The following is a 17,309-nucleotide window of genomic DNA, read 5'->3' on the forward strand; positions in this document are numbered from 1 at the left end:
CGTGCCCCCCGCTGCCTGCCTGGGGGCTCCCCCAGTTCTGCCCCCCCCCGGTGCCATCGCCCCCCCCCCCCGTGCTGCTGGGGGCCGCGCATCTCCCCCGGGGTGCGGGGGGGCACTGCCCTCGGCACGTCCCCTGCCCGGGAGGGGGGTCTGGGGACAGCCGCGCTCTCCCACCATCCATTTTGGGGAGCGCCATCCATTTTGGCAGCTTCCCTCTCCCCATCCCGCTGGGAGGACCGGAGCGGGTGAAATCCTCCCGTCCCCGAGCGCGGGGCGAGAAGCTCGGTCCCCGGGGTGGGTGGGCGCAGAAGGGGGGGAGCAGCCCTGCCCCGCGTCGCGTCTCCTCCTGGGGCAGCCCTCCACCACCACCCGTGTTCTCATCGCTTCTTTTGTGATAATCTCTGGCTCCTTCCGTCGCGTGCGGCCGTGCGGAGGTGAGGCGGGCTGCGGGCTTTCTGCGGGGCCTCTGTTGTCTCCTACCTTTGTAAAGTCCGTGACCGCTCCGGGGAGCGAGCGTCACGTGAAGCCAGCTCTCGGCGAGACCCTTTGTTTTGCCCGAGGTCTTCCTACAGCTGACTCTGCTCTGGCTCTTTTTGCAGAGCCCCGTTCCCGTCCCGGGAAGGCAGCCTCCCCTGGCTTCCTCAGCATGTGACCCTCTACTGTTCCTAGGGCTCTGGGATTTGAACGGGTTGCGCGATCGCCTTCCTTTGCATTTATTTCCCCCCCTCCCCCTTCTGAAGATTTAGTGTTTACAGTAGGTCTTGTGTATGGAGGCTGGGGCTGCAAAAAGCTTGCAGTTTTATAGTCTTCCTAGTGTCTTCTCGTTGCGCCAAATACCTCCCTAGGCTGCGAGCTTGGCTCGTACCGTAAGTTAAACAGGGCTGGGCCTGTTCGGGGCTTGGATGGAAACCCGTGTGGCTGCCTCAGCAGGGGGTGCTCTCCCCTCTGCAGCCAAACGATCCCGGTGCCCAGGTTCCCGTTAGCTCGGGAGGTGCCAGCTTTTCAGATGAGGCTTGAAATTTGGAGTCACTCCTTTGACCGCAGTCTGGGATGCTCTGCCTCCCGAAATTCCTCCTGACCCAGCGGAGAGCCGGAGCGCTCGACAGCTTCCCCGTTCTCTCCAGGCCAGTAGAAGCCCTCAGCCCTTGTTTTCCATAAATTTCCTCTGCAGTATCAGTTGTCGGCTGATGGCTTCCTGTCCCTCAGCTGTTGAGCAGCGTTGGGTGCTACGAAACAGCTGCCTCTCCCCGGCGCGGAGGGGACTGAGTTTCATTGGTGGGAGCAGCAAATTCTCCGTGCGTGCTGTTTGTAAACAAATGCCTTGGGATCCTTTGAAATGTTGTTCTTGAAGGGAATTCAAACTTGTCTTGAATGAAACATTGCCATGTGGGTGGGAGAGTGTCTGCATAACTATAAACAAAGTTTGGTAATAAATAGCAGCGTCTCGAGCTGCGAAGAGGGGTCTGGTGGCAGCAAAGTTCTGTCTTGTGCCTTTTCATCCTCTGTTTCTTTAAGGCCCCGTGAGAGGAGGCAGATGGTAGATTAATGAAACTTCAAGATCAAGCAGCGTAGGGAGTTCTTGTGGATACTGGCAGGGAGACGGAAAATCACTTGGGAAGACCCAGCGAGGTCAGATGCATCAGAAGTGCAGGAGAGGAGATCCTGCTAGGACAAATTCAGCTAACTCCTAGGGGATGAAGTGCCCTCTGGAAGGGAAGGTGCGCACAGTCCAGTGGCTGGCAGAGGCCTTTTGGGCTGGAGGCTGCGTGCGAGCAGCTCGTCTGTCCCTCGGTGAAGTCCTGCGGGATGAATTACGTGGTTTGGGCAGCACATGCGTGTGGAACAGGGGGCAGAAAGCCCCTCGCAGCGGGGCACCCAGCACGCCCCATCAAGGAGGAGGTGTTTGGTCTTCGCTCCTTTCCAGAGAGCTGAAGAAAGGATTGGTGCTTGGCTGGAGCTCGCGGGGAAACGGCCAGACCAGTCCAGCTGCGGCATTGTCTCCGAGAAGCCCCGGAGCCCCAGGCAGCGCTTGAAATATTTCAGGCTTCCTGGTAATTGGCGTCCAGGAGAAAGCAATCAGTTGGTCTGCGGGGAGACACGGGGATGGGAGGGCAGGAGGCACCTCAGCTGCTTGGTAAAAGCCTGTAAATTTATGAGTGATTAGTGAAAAACAGAAAGATTAATGCTGGCTGTGTTCAGCCAAGGAAGGGCGTTGTGTGTTTGTGCATTTGTCCCTCTGGCCCCTCTCCTTGAGGTGCCCTAAGACCTGCCGTGGAAGAGGCGAGCTGTTAACAGTGGATGGCCCCGTGGCAGCTGATCAAGAGGGGGAAAGATCCTACAAAAATATTGTAGATCCTTTGGCTTGCACATTTCTTTAGTGCTTGGACCTTTTGTGGGGTCCCTGTGGCACGAGGCTAAGTTCTCCCTGCGACCCAGCATTTCTTCTCGCTTCTGTTGCCCAGATTGAGTTGGTTTCTCCCTCTTCCTCCTCTTTCCAGGCTGTGCATCTCCAGCCAGGCGTTCCCTTCAGCTCACCCCGTCCCCAAGGCAGTATCACAGCCGCGGTCTTGGTGTGTGGGATTTTTCATTCTTTTGTTTATCTTGTTAATATTTGTTTGCTCTGAGAATCAGGGCGGTGATGGAGCAGCTTCAGTGTTTACATCTCCTTGGAAATGTGAACTGAGGCTCCCCAGGGTGGCTGTGGGGCCGTCAGGCTATGCCAGGAGCTAATTCTAGTCGAAGTGCTCAGCCCCAAATCACGAAGACACCGGAATGGTGCCACGTCTAGGCAGGAAGGAGGAGAAACGAGAAGAATTAACGTACCTGGTCATGGGGAGAGGAGGTGCGAGCAGCAGGAAAGCCGCAGCATTTCTTTGCCTCAGCAAATAGTCAGAGAATCCAGCCTGTGCCCGGCCGTGTGGAGCAGGGACTTCAGGTGGGGACGTCTGGATCCGCGTGGCTTTGTGTGTCGCTGATCCCGGCGCTGGCGACGCGTGGAGGAGCTGAGCAGCCTGATGGAGGGAGCGCAGTGGCGCGACAGTGTGCTACACTCAGACCTGGGGCTACTTTCTGCGGACGTGCTTCGCTGTGAAACGTGGAAATGCCCTTCGGCTGCTAACGCTGGAGAAAGAAGGTTTTTGTCTGCAGCTGGAGTCTTTCTATCCAACGTTTTCCAGGTAAAATCTGTGGGTGCTCTGACTACGTGCGAGATCCGTGTTCTCCACTAAGCCACCCGCAGGCTTTTCAGGGAGCTTTGGGCAAGCTTTTTAGTTATTGTCTGTTTTTGTTCCTAAGCCGTACAACGGCAATTTTAACAGAGCTCCTGTGCCTCATCCTGTCCGCTTGTGAGCTTCTTGAGCAGGTGATGGTGTGGGTCTCGGCGTGCCGCAGCTCCGTAGCAGCGCTCCGATCTCCGTGCTGTTAGATCTCCTGGGGACCTGTGCGGTCAGGAAGGGAACAACCCTGCAGACAGGTCGTGGTAGCGTGTAGTTTGTTGGGACGTGGGCTTCAGAGGTCTGCACACATCCCTCCAGCCCCTGTCCCCCACGAGAAAGGTCGCCCTCTCTGCGCAGCACACGTCTTTCCCCCGGGCAGATCTTTCTTTCTGTGTGCGTGCTTCCCCCGGCTGAACTGCTGACTTCTCACGTGGCCAGGTGACTGGTGCAGCTCTGAGGACGTACATCAGTTGAACCGTGGTTTCTTCTGGCTCCATTTTTTACTTGCAATTGATGCTACTCATCGCTACTGATAAAGGTGTTCCCCTAAGGGCTTGCTGAAGTTTAGGTAAAACTTCGCAAAGCACTTTCAGTTAAACGAGTGCCATTTGTGCGTCCAGGTAAGTCCTTAGCTCCTGGCCTGAAGTTCTCTCTCCCCGTCTTGCCACAAATTCTGGAGTGCCCAAAAGCCTGAATTTCTTCAGCGTGTGGACAAAGCGCTTGGGTGAAGCATCTCTTGTGGTCGTTTTGCTTATCTCTGCTTCCCTCAGACCTCTTCCAGGCTGGAGGGAGCAGCAAGGCCCGTTTCTCCTGCAAGGGGACCTCCCTCCCTCGCCTCACCTCCTCGTCCTGCGTTTGGGAGGACACCGGAGGCTCGGGGTGCCGCGGTGGGGTGGTGCTGCTCCTGGCTGCAATTCCAACTTCAGAGCGATCCCTAGGTCTCAGCTGTCGAGTGAAAATTGGTATCGAACCAATCATTAGCCCGGTGTCTAATCCAGACCTGCTTAATTATCACCTGCTCTCCAAAGCCGGGTACAAGGCGGTGATTAGGGCAGCGCTCTGGAGGCAGAACAAAGCGGGCCCTGCTGCAGTTCCCAGGGCAGGGGTCAGATGCCGTTGGTATTTGGCGACCTCATCCCCTGCACATGTGCATTGGGAAACGCGTTGACGCTCACTGAAAGGCCGAGTGATTTATTTTTATTGCAGGATCTTTTTGAAATCGATGCCAGCAGTGACTGTCCTTCTGGCTTAAAGCGTTTGGAGCTGGGGAAGGGATCCTAAGCTTAATAAGCGGTGTCGGTCCTGAAGCGGCGGTGAGCCGCTGGCGTGGCGCCCCTGCCTTCCCTGCCAGCTTTTTGTAGCGTGAGCTGGGGGGAGTTTTATTTTGTCCTTTTTTTTTTCTTTTTTTTCTTTTAATTTTGAATTGGAAACTTTGCTGTCTGCACAAGACCTTTGCCTGTCCCATGCTCCCGGTGGAGAGCGCTTCCATGTCATCGTGGATGTCACGTAGGGAGAGGTTGGCAAGAAGTCTGTGCTGAGGCTCTAAGTGAGCTGAAGCTCCTCCAGAACCGTGTGGCTCCTTTGTTTGCCCTCTCCCTTTTGCTGCCTCTGTCCGACAGCGCTGGCCCCACTGCAAGGTGGCCGTCACTTCTCTTTAGCTCCAGGCCAGTCCCTCTCCTCTCAGTGCAGAAGGCCAGCAGATAGCTTGTCCCTGGGGTGGGGGGAGGCCTGCTGGGTCTCAGAGGGGTTCCCCAAATCGATGCAGGAGAGGCGAGAAGAGCTGAGGGGGATGGAGATCCGTGCTCCTGAACCCACGGTGCCTGTGCTGGCTGCTCCTTCTGTGTCCCTGGCAAAAAGAAACAGGCCCAGCTTTCAAGCCTGTGTCCAACGTGGCTTACCTTTGAGGCGAGGTGGGCTCATACCGTGCACGTTTCCCTCCTTGGGTGGAAATATTGCCTGGCAAACTGACCAGAAGCTCGGTCCCACTCAGCCACGCGAGAGACCGCAGCACCACGACTTTCCTTTTCCCTGCCCCAGAGGATAAATGCCCCGGAGGTGGGAAGTGCCCGTGACGCTGCCCGTGCCTGGGGTGTCCTGCTGGTGCCGGAGCTGCTCCTGGTCACAGCTGCTCCCGGACAGCATCCCCAGGCGTGGTGGCGGTGCCAGGGCTGGGGCGCACGTGGGGAAGGTTTTTTGGTGGTGTTTGCTCCTTCCCCAGGCTGTGCCGGGAGCCCTGCTGTTCGGAGCCGGCCGTTACGGCCCCGTAGGTGTCCGGCTTTGTCTGCTGTGGTTGGAGCCGTGCTCGCCAAGGCCACGTCGGATGATGGCAGTCTGATGGCAGTCACAGCCTGGTTTCTTTGCCCAGGGGTGGCGTTCTGAAAGCCAAGTTAGCCAAATTGGGCCGCGGACCAACTGCCCTCGGGCCTTGTCTGTACTATGCAAACAATGAAGCTTTACAACAGCTATTGAACTTGTTTGCAGCTAGAGCTGGTCAGAATTTTCTCCCAAAATACGGTGTTGTGTCGAAGCCAGCATTTTTCTTGGAGAGGTATTGTTTTCAATTATGTTTTTGATGGGAACGTTTCTTAATTTTCTCCGCTCTTGTTGTCTCTGGAAAAGCAAGAAGGTCAAGAAACCTTTGCCCATCCGTGAGAGCGAAGCTGTTTTGGTGCAGTTCTGTGTTTTGAAACCATTTGAAGGGCTCTGTTTTGAATTCCTGCACGGAACAGAAACGTTACCTTGATATGTTGCGAGCACTGTCGTGAAGTAAGGCTGTGTGCCCTGGCTGTCTGCACCGCAGCTGGGCACAAGCATGGTTTGATCTCTGACATAAGGTCAAGCACCATTAAAAACGGCTCAGAAACCACCATGGGGAGCTTGGCCTGCACGTTGTTTATTGTCACAGGAGCTATTGATGGAGGAGGCCACTGCTCGGTCTTCCAGTTCCCAGTGAAGAGCAGATTTAAGCATTTCATCTAGAACCTGGTCATTCCTGAAGCCTGCCCGCACAGCAGGTGCTGGAGCTTCCCGGTGGCAGCGCCAGAAGCGACCTCGCTTCCCTGGTGGCTGCGGGTGAGAGCAGGACCGGCACCTGGGGACAAAGCGGCGGGCGTTGGACTGCATGAAGGAAGGTGTTGGCGTACAGGGATGGAGGCTGAGTGCTCTGAGTCCCTTTATGAGTCCCTCTTCTTGCTCCCTGCCTCCTTCACGTGGGACTTCCCACCCGCCCTCCCAGCAAACCGCTCTGTGGCTGGCCTCGAAGATGCCCAGGTTTTATTCTATGTCCAGGTCTTACCGCCACGGTGAGCTTGGGGATGCTCGGGGAAGAAGGGCACTGCGAGTATAAGCAGAGAAAATGGGGTTTCTCCATTAGCTTTTCCACTACACGGCGTGTTTGGCTTCAGTCCTTTCTTTCGGTGGGCATCCGGCCCTCTGTCCTGACCTGGAGGCTGTGTATGGGGAGGTGTAGGGAACATAGTTCAAATTCCTCAAGTCCTTTTTGAGCCTCTTGCACTTAAAGGAGTGGGAAGCCTCTCGCGTGTCTGCGCGGCAGTTGCTGAGCTGCTCTGAGCCGAGGGTCTCTGCTGTAACGAACTGCTACTCCTCCACCCTCGACTGCGTCCAAATAGATAGAACAATGTTGTGGTTTGGGATATTTGATCTGCGTAAAAGCCCATGAAGGAAAGCTGGGCCTGCAGAACGCAGCACAGGCCGTGCCTGCAGGAAATTGCCTTCTTGTTGTCACACCAGCTTTGCATTGCGGTGCGCATCTGACGAGGCAGCAGCCGGGGCTGTGTTTTTTTGGTGTTTCCTATTGATTTCCTCCTCTGTCCATCCCTTGTTTGTTATTGGGAGCCTGCCCTTCTGACCTGCGCTGGCTGGCTGCTGGTTTTGCACAAGGGGGATGTGGCACCACGTGGCTGTGTTGCTGTGTGTCCCGGCCGCTGGCTCCTTAGGCAGCGGAGCGAGCCCTGCTGCTGCGGGGCCCCCGGGCCAGGTCGGTGAGTTAGGGAAAGCTTCGGCCTGCTGCTGGCCACCTCGGGGAATTTTTGAACCAAATCCTTTTGCGAAAGCCTTGTGGAAGTCGCTGAAGCGAGGTACAAATATGGCAATTAATCTAATCGTTGTAATTTTGTACGTTTTTTTTTATAATTCCATAGTGGCCCTAGGAGAACGTGGAGTTTTTGGCTTGTGAGTATCGCTGTCTCCACAGAGCTGCTTTGGAAAGCTTGCGGAGCTGAAGTGTTCGTGTCTCCCCGAGCCCCTGCTCTGGGGCTCTCGGTTTCACTTGTTTCCATTGCTGCTGTTTTTGTTGTAGCAATAACATCGAGCCCATGCAGGAACGGGTTGAAATTCTCTGGAGACTTTGGCAGGCAGAGATGCCTGATGCTGCCCTTCCTGTGCCGTGTAATCCTGTGCCGCAGCGGAGGGCTGGGGCTGCCGTCATTGTTGTACCAGTTATTTATCGAAGGAGACGTGCCAGAGGCGGTGTTTTTCCAGCCTGACTATCGAAGGCAGCAGAAGCAGCATTTGCTCCACTGAGTCCTGCCTTGGTTATCCCCTCTGTGGCTCATCCATTTTGTCTTGTTTTTGCTGAAGCTTGCTCTCTCTTGAGAAATGGAGGAAGAAAAGATGCAGCGAGTGGTGAATGCGTTGGGAATCCGTGTCTGGTCCTGGCAGAGGACAGGAGCTGTCAGGGGAAGGGCTTCCTCACGTGCCTTGCAGCGGGGATCTGTTTGTGGGAGAGCTGGCACCGGCCGCAGTGTGGGAAGGCACTCCTCTGCTGCTTTTTGAACTGCCCCTAGCGTTTTGAGGGGAATTCACGCGCTACGTGGCCCCTCTGATGGCTGGCAGCTGCTTCTGGGATACAGTGACGGTCTGCCGGAGGGGTCCGTGTTTTGGGAGCTGTGGCTCCGCGTGGATTGTCTCAGCGGGGACGCTGATGCTAGCGCATCAGCCTGCCCGCCCGCAGGACTTGGTGCTTACCCTTGGGCATCGCTCTGCCCACCTCCGACCTGCTCACGGTCCTTTTGTGTCTCACTGCCCATGAACAAAGCGGTTGTCCCCTGTGTGCCTAACCCCCCGGTCGGGTTCAGATCTGCACTGAGCAGCGTCAGAAGCGTGGCCATAAGCGTAGCGTGGCTGCCTGACGGGATCAGCCGGGCACGGGCAGGGCGAAGGCTGCTGCTGCGTTTGGCCCCAGGGCGCAGCAGCTTCTCAAATCGAAGCTTTTTTTTTTTTTTCTTTCCCCCCCCAGAAGCTGTGATGGGTATGCAAACTCCGTCCTGCAGTTTGCATACGGCTAACGAGCTGTCCCGGCTAACGAGCTGTCCCGGTTCCTTCAGCCCTGCCTAGCTCAACCAGTATTTTAGTGCCATTCACCCAGACTTGCCCGTGGGCCCAGCCGGGGCCCTGCTGTGCTGGAAACCTGTGCCGGGGCTTGGTGCAGGAAGTCTTGCCACTGCATTGTGCTCGCTCGTTTGAATGTTTTCTTAATGACTCCAAGATGGGTGGATTTCCATGGCCCTAGCTGCACATCAGTCCCCTGTGGCTGGCCTTCCTGTTGTCTTAGGGAGCTGGTAAATGCACCTTTAGGTCCTGCAGGGGCTCGTGAGAGATGATTTCCCTTCCAGACGGAGCTGTGGAATGACGTAAAACTCTTTAGGTTACATAAATCCAGTTATTCCTTGCCCGGGCAGGGAATTCCCTCCCTCCCCTGGCAGGAGTTTCAGGGGGCAGCAGCTGAGGGCACGCTCTGGCTGGGTTTCCTTGGGGCAGCTCGGACGTGCCACACAGGTTCGTGCTCTGGTAATAGGGAACTTCATGGTGCACGTCTGTGCTGGAGCTGCGGACTGTCTTCGTGTCACCTGTAGAGACCAAACGGGCTCCTTGCTGGCCAGCGTGGTGCTGGCACACAGCGGCTGTGGTGACGTTGTGTGTGACTGAAGGAGAGGCGCTTCCCGAAAACTTGGTACCAGTACCACAGCAATTAGGAAGCTCAAAACCAGGGCCTTGTCGTAGCTTGACCTAGCAGCAGGCCTGGCAAACGGCCCTACTGAGGTAATAACGTGTGAGTGTCTCTGCTCTGGCGCTGGGGGAGTTTCGGGTGTAGGGTGACCCGTGTGCTGCTTTCCACTGCGATTCTCCAGCCTTGAAGGACCTGGGAGCCCTCGGCCTTGGCTTTGGGACCCTCTGCAAGCCCAGCATTTTGAGACGTGTGGTGGTGGCTTCTGGAGGTCACCGGCCATTACCTGGCCCGCGGTGCAGTTGTCGGAAGGTTTTGGATGGTGTGTGGCCCGGGGATCCGCAGTGAAAGAAAAGCAGCAGCTCTGAGCTGGCCTCCGTCCCGCAGCGGTGGCGTGGTGCTGCAGAGCACCGTCCTCTTCTGAATTGTGGGGGAAGTTATCCTCTTGTCGGAACGGCTGCTGATCCCTGGTGTGGAGGCAAGTCGCGGCAGGATCTGGGCTGGTTTCTGTACATGGCACCTCGCACAGCCTACTGACTAATGCCAGTCATCACTTCCAGCCAGGCTGCTGAAACGCACAAGCCTCGCTGCTTGCAGAAACACCTTCCTTCCAGATCAACACCACAGCCTGCACCCTGCGTCTGTTAGCCTCTGACGCTCCTTTGGAGGAGTCCTTGGCAGACAACAGCCTCCTGGCTGCCTAGAAATCGCCTTGTCCAGGGGAATATCCATCCGGTGTCAGGAGGAGTCCGGTGGGCCAGGCCTTTCATGAAGAAAAGAAAGAGAAGCGGGAATTTCCATTGCGGAGAATAAACCAGCAGCAGGGTGGAGACAGCTCACGTTTTCCTTGCTTCTTGGCTAATCAGATTCCTCTTAATTTGCAGTAATTGATTGGCTCCTGCTTTACAGCTAGCTGTCACCCAACGTCTGGGCCTCTAGTTGAGAGGGTTGTGTGCCAGCACTCGCTGGGTTTGGTTGGGACGGGAGCATCTTGTCTTTTCCTTCCAGCAGTCGAACAGTATGTGCTTGTTCGCTGGGTGCTGACTGCAGGACAAGCGCTGGTGGCCCGGTAAATGATGCTTGGTAGGAGATTGAGCTGCTCGGTGGATTGTTCAGCCCTGCGTCTCGAAAGGAGTTTGGTAAAGATGGATTGGTATTAGCTGAACAAAATGAAGTATATAAAACGCTACTAAAATATTCTCTATTCCCTGCTTGGCTGTACAGGGAATTTCTTGCAGCGTCCTCTGTACTGACGCCATCAAAAGCAGGAGGCCAGTCATTTAAACCATGGTTCTTGTGCTTTGCTTTTCTCCAAGTTCTTCCCAGCTTGCTGACCATTTTGTGGTGAAGCGAATATTTCAGGTTTTGACCTTTATCCAGGACCTGAAGGTGAGGAAGAAAAAGGACACGTGTCGCTGACCTAGCGTTCGTCAGAAGTGGTTCGTAAGAGCATTCAGACCCCCTCATGCTCTCTGCTTCCAGCATTTTTGGGCCAGAGGGATGTAGTGTCACTACTTGCCCTTTCATCAGGGTGCTGCAATAGCCTGGGATCAGGGACAAAATTCTGTCTTTGCTGCTATGCAGCTGCAGCTCTGAAAGGCCCTTCTTTGCGTGAGACCTTCTCATTGTCTTTGGCAAATGTTTTGTGGTAGGACTTAAAGTTTTGAGCTTTATTAACTCCCTGTTGTTTTTATAGGGGTTGTCCGTATGGCTTATAGACCCAGTTAGCAGAGATGTTGCTGCTGGTACTGCAGCTGCATGTGAGCAGTAGGTGCAGCCATCATCTGTTACCCTCCAAGGCCCCTTCTTCCTACCAGGTAGGACGCTGGGCAGGTTTTCTTGGGAAGCTTACCCAGTTGTTTGTGCCAGGAGAGGGTAGCGTGAGCTGGTGTCTTGAGGGCAGGACACGTGTGGAGGCTGTTTTGTCACCTCCAAGGGGAGATGTGTCATTAAATACAAATTAATTGTTAGCACGGTGGGGGGAGCGAACCTCGCTCCTCCCCACAGACATCTGCCTTGGTCTGTGCCTTCCCAGCCCTGCTCAGGACCAGCAGAGAGGTGCTCGGGGAGCAGGGGGCTGGTGCCGGACAGGGCTGCCGTGCTGGGAGCCTGGACAAGGGGGTGCTGGTGAGCGTCTCCCTCCTTCCCCAGGTGTGTAAGCCCAGGCCTTCAGACCTCGTTTCCCACCCTCCCCCTCTCCCCGTTTTTCCCCTCTTCTCCTCTCCTTGCTCTCCCGCTGAGTTGATGCTTTTCCAGGAATGAGCTGTACTGCTAGCCCAGCACATTCCACAGCGGCAGCGCTTTTTTGGCAGGAGCTTTGCCTGCCGTTAAGAAAAAGCAGGACTGACTTGGCGTCCCTCAGCCGAGGGCCAGAAAAGGAAGGCCCGGTCCCACCTTCCTCACGGGGCACGCAGGAGCCTCCCCGCACATCGTGTCCCTCTCTCCCCTCCTGTGTGTGGCAGCAGCAGGACCTGGCATTGTGCTGAGCCCCCCGCAGCCCCCCGGGACCCTTTACAGCTCCTTGCTGTCGGGCACAGTCGTCTCCATAGTGTGGAGTCCCTGGGCATTGCGGGGAGCCTGCTGCTTTTCTAGCTGGAGGGGGCGAGTGACGTCTGTGGAGAATCGCAGGGAATTCCCTCTGGGGCCTGGGGAAACCTCTGCGGCCTTGACAGAAGTGCTGTGACCGCTGTGTTGGCTGCCCTCAGGGAGCCCTTTGTCCACCTCTCTGCACGGGCCCTGTCCTTTCTGTCAGCCGTGTCGCAGCTCCGTGCCGCGGGCTCTGCCCGCCGTATCCAGATGGAGATGTGTCATAGCCCAAGCCTCCTCCTCACCATCAGTGAAATACAGCAACAGTGGCAGGATTTTGCCCCGTTTCATACATGTCTTCTTCCAGCTGAGGCCTTTTTGTGCCTTATTCTTGTCCCACCTTGACCACGAGCCCAGCTTTTGGTCACTGATCTGCCTGGGGGTGTCTCAGTTTCTCAGAGGTCCTTCCTGCGGACGTTTTACCTCAAATCTTCCCTTCTCACGAGGAGTCCTTGCACTTGCCTTGCACCCTCGTGCCGCGCTGTGTAGGCAAGCTCTCAGAGTTACTGAGGAGCTGAAATGGAGCTACCGGAGCGAGGAGTCTGGCCGGGCTTCTGCTGGGAGTTCCCGTTTGTCCTGATTTCCAATTCAAAGAGCCCGAAAGTGTCACTGAACCTTCAGGGGCCTGGAGAACGCTCCCTTTGATGCCGTCTCTGAACGGCCTTCTGGGGGCTGCGGGGGTTGGAAGCAGCGCCTGGGCAGGGCAGGATTAATTCACGCGGAGGTGCCTCCTGCAGCTGGGGCGCAGCACCCTCCCCGGGTCGGTGCGAGGCCTGTCGGGCTGGTTGGCAGAGCAGTGCCGCAGCCAGATGGTCACTGCGGAGATCAAGGTGGGACGGGCTGCCCGCGCCCTTCAGCTCCCTTTGAAATCCAAGTCTGTAACTTTGCTTTGATAAGTCCAGCTCCCGGGCAGGCCTGCGAGGTGGGACGGCTCGTTCCTAAGTGCCATTCCTTTTCCAGTCTCTGGGCTAGGTGAACAGTAGGGCTGTCCTGTCATCTCCCACCCAGTGACACCTGCGTGACTGAAAACTGCAGTTTTCCTGGTGTATGTCCTACAGGGTGATTGCAGGTGTGGTGATTAGGAGTTCTTGGGGAAAACAGTTGCCATCTTAGATGTTTGTTTGGTCCTTGTCCCGTTGACCATCAAGGGGAGAGCACAGCAAGCTGTGGGGTGCACGGGGAGGCTTTGGAGCAGCAGTGGTGAGTGGGGTTGAGGGGTGGTTACAGGCTGAAAATGACAGAGGTTATTCTTGTGCTTTTGCTCTTAGACACCATGTCCCTGCTCCTGAGGGGTGCAGGTAGTAGCTTGAAATGTGATCTGCTCTCCGAGAAATCCTCGTAAAGCACCCTTGGTTTGTTAGGAGAGCAGAGGTGACCTCCTGCTCCGTGCAGAGCCGTGTTATCGTTGTGCTAGCAGGGCAGTTGTTTGGCGTTTCTTGAAAAAGAGCCCTGTTACAGACGGTGCTGCAAGGTTGGTCGCGTTCCCACAGGGACCTGGGGTGCTGGGTGTACAGGCAGGCAGGAGTGCAGCAGTTCCTCTGGGGAGGGGGGTCTAACAGAGCTGAAACACCCACAGGTCTGTGTTTCCCCTCTTACTCTGCTCTGAAATAGGCATGCTGGAAAACGCTGTGTCTAAGGATTTAGGGGGGGAAGATAAAATGGGGAACGACAGTCTCTGTTTACACTGAGAGAGGCTTTCTCACCCCAGTGCACTGCAGACTTGTATCCTATGTTCTCCTCCTCTGCATGGAAGATAAAAATACGGTGAGGAAGACCCGAAGACTTGCCTGGCTTACGGAGACAGACACCTCAAATCCTCTAATCCTGTTTGATGCATGCTGTTTGCCTGTGAAACCCAAGGTCTCGCTGATACACGTGTGATCGCTGGCGTATGTGTTCTTTGGTTGGACCTGCAGCCCTTGAGGGGATTGTATCCCCATGGGAAGCACGTGTCATGTCTGGGCTTAGTCTAACAGGCGAATAGTTCATGTCTGAAATCTCAGCTCGGTTGGAGAATCGCCCTGTCCAATTTTCTCTTCTGGTGAAATGGCTGCAGAGCTCGTTCCTGCGGCCCCAGCATTTGATCCTGAAGAAGGGAGGGGGTTTTTGCTCCAGAGCTGGGAGATGCTCACGTTTGGATAGTAACACATGAAGGTGCTTCCTTTTACTGTTCGGCATCGTTAATCTATACAATCGTTTGGAGACGAGACATCCCTGCCCTAAGGCGTGTGTATTACAGGTCTGGAAAATGAGATCACATTTTTGGTGTGCAAATCTCTGAAGCCTGTGCTATCAGATAGGAACGTCTCCTGATTTATTTATTCTTTCTGTGGTTCTGTGGGGTGCAGGAGATAGGGGCTGTTAAGGTCATAGGAGTGGTCTACGTAAGCTGTGCACTTTTGGGGGGTTGTAAGAGGAGGATAACTTCAATACTGAATCTCTGTTCTTTGTGATCTTGGAAAAAAACGTCCCTGTTCTGTGAAGTTCTTTCAAGAATTGAACTAAACAAAGGAACAGATCTTTCTTTTTTTCGTCTGCTCTACTGGTTTTAGATCTTCTTTTTAATCTGAATTTGTCACTGCTTAGCTGTGTTCTCAACCTCTGCACCTCCCCTGGTAACAAAACTCCTTTTCATCCTTGCCATCAAGATGTCTGACGTGTGTGAGGGGTTGCTTCCCTTCTCCATGCTGTCCCCCCCTCCACCCCCAACTCCAGATTCAGCTTTTCTGATCACTGCCGTGTCCTGTGATTGCTCCTTTCTGAGCATCCTCCCCTTAGGTAGATGAGCTGGGGGACAGAGCTGCCAGAGGCCAGCAGTGACCGCTGCCGAGCTGCGGCGTGCATCCAAGCCCGAGGCTCAAACCCTCCCACCTGAGCCTTGGTTAAAGCCTCCAGGATTTCTCCTCTCCCCGGGCACGTCAGCTGCTGTTACTCCATCTTAGCTCTTTGTCAGGACCCCGCTGTGGCTGGCGGGCCCTGCTCAGGAGGGACCTGAGCTGGCTGCAGCGAGCAGCTCCCTTGTATCCGCAGCCTCGCCTGGGCTGGAGGCCACCGAAGGGAGGCTGGAGCGCGGCAGCTGCGCGCTGCTAACCTCTGCGCGGCCGGGCTTTCTCGCGCGGCGTTCTCCAGGGCTGCTTTTTAGTGCCTCCTTTCCCTCCTGTACGCGCTCTCTCTTTCCCCACCTTCCCTTCATTCCTAGGACGTGACCGTGTGATATAAAATACCCTCTCGTTTCCTGAGCCGCTCCGGGACTCCCTAGAGAAGGCAGCGTCTACCCGCCCGGCTCCGCGTCCTCCTTGCAGGCTGCCAGCGGGGAGCAGGAGGGGAGCTGGGAGCGTGGCACCTTCCCAGGCCGCGGGGAGAGGAGCCGCTGGCTTTTCCGGAGAAGCCGGCGGGAGCGTCGGGATGGGGCGAGGGCCGGAGCTGGGCTTCCTCCCCTCCCTCTCCGCCCTTCCCCCAGCTGCATGGGAGCAGATGTGCTGCTTGTGTCAGCCCTGGCAGGCCCCGCTCTCCTTTCACAAATGCTCTGCAAAACCCGAGCCTGGCTCCCGCAGCAACCAGAGCCTCGTCCCCTCCTCCCCCTCGGCCTGGCCCCGCGCAGCCGCCCCCGTGTCACTGGGGATGGAGGCTGAATCATCCGCCCACTCGGCTTGCCTCGCAGTAACCCTCCCTCTTTCTCTCTCTCTCCCTCCCTCCCGCAGGTCTCTTTGTTGGAAAATTCAATGCAGATGAGCATTTGGGAGCGCTGGGGCTGCGGGCCGGGCGCCCAGCGCGCGGTTTGTCCGCAGCACATCAGCAGTGCGGCTCGGCGCGGAGCGGAGCTTTGCCGCCGAGGGGAGGTCGGACGCGGGCTCGCCCCGGCCGTGCTCGGGCTGCCTCCATCCAGCAGGGAGCTTTCACTGGCCCTCTGTTCCCTGCCACGTTACGCACGCCCCCAGCAGGGCTGCGAACCCGGGGAAACGGGAAACCGTCATGACGGATGGTAAACTAAAAGCAGTCCCTCTGAAATCAGCTTTGGGCAGATGTTTTCCCTGGGTCGCGGTGGCTCATGCCAAGTGGAGAGGTTTTTAGGGATCCAAAAGAACCAGAACGCCTCCCGGGGCTCCTCTTTCGGGATTCCCATGCGCACACCCTACAGCGGAGGGCTCTTCCCAGCAGAATCGCAGGGAGGTTTCCCCACATGGCTGCCTCCCCGTGCAGGAGGAGAGACGTGGCACCGCGCACAGCTCCCCCAGAGGCTGCTCGGTCGGCGGCTCCTGACGCGAACCTGAAGTCCTGCTGGTGCCAGAAGCGTGGCTTGAGCAGGGTGCCGAGAGGCGGGGGCTCGGCCGAGGCTGGCGAGGAATGCCGGACACGAATAGCTCGGCACGGCGCGAGGCTTGACGGACAGCAGCAGAGCTGCCGAGAGATTGCAGCTCGGCATGTGCCCGAACCCAGCCCAGCGCTATCAGCTTTTGCCCTGCAGGGTCTAAATATATAATTCGTTGTGATCCATGGTGATAAACAGCATAGCGGGTGGGGAAGGGGGTGCCTCGTGGAGCCGGGCGGGGAGAGAACTGCTCCGGGGGGAGCACTGACCCTGGGGATGTCTGGGGCAGGAGTGGGGTAATGGGAGCGACGAGCCACCCGCCCTCAGACAGAAGCTGCTTATTCTCCATCAGGCGCCGTGGTCCCGGCCAGGAGGGGGCCGGGGGTGCCTCCTCTGTCCCCACCGCAGGAGGAACGGCTCCGTTGCGCCTAGGGTTGGTCACCCTGACCCCGCGAGCGTGTCACCCCGTCCCCGCGCCCACAGACGGGACTCTGCGTCCCGGAGCAAGCAGAGCGCGGCGCTGGAAATTGGCCCTGCCTGAAGCTCTCTCTCTAGGAATTGGATGGAGTCCAGGCTACTGGCGACAGCATGAATGGATGCGAGCGCGGCCAGGCCAGGGTGCGTGCCTCGGGAAGCGAGGAGACGACAGCGCGCCTGCCTTGGGAAGGGCCGGCCTGGGAGCCACCGGGGACGGTGCTGGGGGGGAGCCTGCCTGTGCTGGGTGCTCGGCCTGGCCTGCGGGGCTTCGGGCAGAGGCTGGCACGGGGAGTACCGAAGAAGCATTAGGCCGGCAGGGCTTTAATCCATCCTCACCGATCCTTTCCTGCTTTTCCCCGCTTGTTGGAGGAGAAAATGGCGCCCGTGCTGGGAGTGGGGCCGGACAGCTCAAGCTGCTCTCCTGGCCTGCCCTTCTGGGCACGGCTAGCGTTCGCCCGGCCCTTTGGCAGCCCCCAGCTCGGGCAGAGGCGGTGAGCCCCCCAGCTGCCCGCAGCGGCGAGGCGGCGCGCTCCCTCTCGCCCCAGAGACGCCGCTCTGCCGAGCCTGCGCAACCCGTGGGGCTGGCGGGGTGGGGCAAGGCTGCTCCCCACGGCCGGGCGCTCATTTGCCTTATGCTGGTGCCCCGGCGAGGTTTCCTGCCCCGTTTTCGGCGACTGCTCGGATCAGCGTGCCAGCGGGCGCAGCCGGGAGCCCGGCGCCAGGTCCCGCGGGTGCCGGCGTGCTGCACCCCCGAGGC

The 17,309-nt window shown here is 57.2% G+C and overlaps 1 protein-coding gene and 1 long non-coding RNA gene across 5 annotated transcripts in view; one reads left to right on the forward strand and one right to left on the reverse strand.

The window, feature by feature from the left end:
* The window catches only part of LOC310904098, a 12,017-nt gene extending 3,789 nt beyond the window's left edge, over window positions 1-8,228 (reverse strand). The window contains exon 1 of the long non-coding RNA XR_014588042.1: window positions 481-8,228. This is a non-coding gene — a long non-coding RNA (uncharacterized lncRNA). The remainder of the gene's footprint in view (window positions 1-480) is intronic.
* The window catches only part of DVL3 (dishevelled segment polarity protein 3), a 30,895-nt gene that overhangs the window by 419 nt on the left and 13,167 nt on the right, over window positions 1-17,309 (forward strand). The window lies entirely within an intron of this gene.

This window comes from Anser anser (genome assembly GCF_964211835.1).
Source record: "Anser anser genome assembly, chromosome: 9".
In the NCBI taxonomy this organism is placed as follows: Eukaryota; Metazoa; Chordata; class Aves; order Anseriformes; family Anatidae; genus Anser; species Anser anser.